This window comes from Fulmarus glacialis, unplaced genomic scaffold (assembly GCF_000690835.1).
Source record: "Fulmarus glacialis isolate BGI_N327 unplaced genomic scaffold, ASM69083v1 scaffold4276, whole genome shotgun sequence".
Taxonomy (NCBI): Eukaryota; Metazoa; Chordata; class Aves; order Procellariiformes; family Procellariidae; genus Fulmarus; species Fulmarus glacialis.
Window position 1 is genome coordinate 41,077 of NW_009216090.1, and position 2,500 is coordinate 43,576.

The following is a 2,500-nucleotide window of genomic DNA, read 5'->3' on the forward strand; positions in this document are numbered from 1 at the left end:
CGTGGAACAGTTCTACAAAACCCAATGACCACCAGTTATAAAAAGTCAAGGTCTCCATTTCACCATTTTAAAAAACTTCTAGGTTCTCCCGTACCAGGCTCTGGAGTTTTTAGGTGGCTCCATGGGGAAAGACTGGGGTAAGCACGCTGCCGGCAAAGACCCAAATTCAAGGAACGCTCTGTTCCACAGAGCTGTTTAATCACAATTTTAGGAGCCAAAAGTCCAAACCGTTCTCTGCCACACAAAAAGACATATTAAGGGACTTGAGGAAAAAAACCCGGAGTTTTCAACTGCAACAACTTCAGCAAATTATTACTATGGCATGAAGCTACAAGGGGACCGAACATCCTTGAGGCAGCTCGATCCCATCCTTGCGGATCTGTTCCTCCCACATCCTATGACACTACGGCTCATCCAGAAGCCGTGCCTTTATGGGAGCACTGCTGCGTACTATCTGTTTGGAAGAAGAGGCGAGCTACAGATCGTCACTCCTTGCTGTTCTTATCGTCATTAAGGTAGGTGGGGAATTCTGCACCAGGATCTGGGAGTTCCTATGGGACTGGCTGTACAGCGCAGCTGCAGGAGAGGGGCTCTGCTCCTACCTCCTGTGAGTTTTAGGACCTCCTTACAGCCAAGGGGAAAATTTGACCCAAAATAATCAGTCTTACAACACTAAGCATTTCTAATCTTTAATACTCATGGTAGCAACAACAGCTGTACAGTACCAGATAGCAAAGAGACTTTCCCTCTCAAAAGGTCCTTGTGCAGAAGGAAGAGGGTGTATTAGCCAAATACGCAGGTCCCTCTGTTATTCCCCAGGAGGCACATCTTACAAAAGACAAAGTGAGGAGGAAAAAAAAAATAGTCACAAGTTAAACACATTTTGCTTTGAGGTCTTTGTACACAGGACAGGGCTGGGGGTGACAGGAGGATATGTTAAAGTCAATGCTACCCATCAGCTAGAACAGAATAACCCTTAATATAAATGTTCTCCAAGACACTGTCATGCCAAGAATTTGCACTTCCAGGTGTGGCAGCTACTATCTAAACGCTATATATCTTATTAAATGACTCCCTAACAATACACACGTACCGAGCAAGTAACACTACAGAGCCAATCCATTCTCCTCTTCCCCCCAGGCTCTAAACGTTATGGCATGCAACTTCCATTTAGACATTGAGTGTGTTGCAAAACAAAGCGAGTTGCACTTAAAGAACTTTCAGCTGAGCTATGCTCTGTAACCTGAAGTCTTAACGTGCCCACGAGCACAGTGCACTCTGAACCACCAGCTCAGGAGAATGATAGCTCCATGGCATACTGCGGAACGTAAAATAAGTTAAAACAAGCAAATACTAAACCGCTAACGTTAAAGCTAGCTCAGCACCCAGATGTTTACAGTCTGCACAAAGTTCCTTGGTTAAAGTTTTTGTAAGAAGACTGGAGCAATTCTAAACTTGAGGAAAAGAATAAAAGCTGCAAGAAGCTCTACCATAACATGCAGCTCTTTAGGGCTCTGTTTTAGAATACTGAGCTTAGATATAGGCACTAGTACCAGCCCATTTAAAGGTAATTTGTCAAGCAGTAGCAAAACACAAGTATAAATACGAGCATCTTTCACTTAACTTCTTTAGGACAGAGATGGCCTTTTGCTGCTGGTATATCCAGCATTAGTATTTTGCAATTTCCATGCCTCGACCAAAGATGTACGGAACAGGAATAACAATGGATGAAAAAGATGAAAGAAGCAGAATTGCCTAAAAACCTCCCAAAGAACCAGACCACCATAAAGAGCCAGGTAAAAGAGCTACCACTGCTGGAGGACTGGCAGGACTTCTTTCCTTTACACACAGGATACTTGCTCATTTTAATTTAACTGCATCCCTCAAGGCCCAAGGCCCAAATGTCACTTTTAAAAAGTTGAGCTAAGACAGTAAGTCATTCTCTAACAAAAGGACAAAAGCGTTCACCACAGATAAGAACTGCGGGTTTAGCAGTTCGTACAAGTAGAGTTACAGATGGAGATAAAACCAAGATAGAGTACTTGGGCATCACTGGCTGCGAGCTTACATCAAACTAAACAAACATGTTACACAGGACAGGTTGGAACTAGCTGAACAGTCTAAATGGGCACGTTAACACCCAGCAACTCCAACCTGACGAGCCAGCAATGATGTTCTGCTAGAGGCTGACGCAAGTCTTTGAAAAGTTATGGCTTTTTTCTCTTATTCAAGCTTCCTAATTACCATCATCATCTTATTAAACGTTAAAAACAAGGCAAAACTGACAGCAGTCTGCCCTCGGCTATTGCCTTACTGTCAAGAGTTGTGACCCCTGCTTACACCTCAATTTGGGTAGGGAGATGGGAGCTGCAAAGAAGTGTTTCAATCGAGAAATGTGACATTGGCCACCGAAATTCAGTCTGCTGTTCGCACTTGGATCTCCCACATCTCAGCTTTTTATTTTGTCCTTCTGATTAAATGAAAACGAGTAGATGACATT

At 43.4% G+C, this 2,500-nt stretch overlaps 1 protein-coding gene across 1 annotated transcript in view; it reads right to left on the minus strand.

Moving 5' to 3' along the window:
* Positions 1-2,500, minus strand: part of MAP2K5 (mitogen-activated protein kinase kinase 5) — a 131,459-nt gene that overhangs the window by 35,416 nt on the left and 93,543 nt on the right. The window lies entirely within an intron of this gene.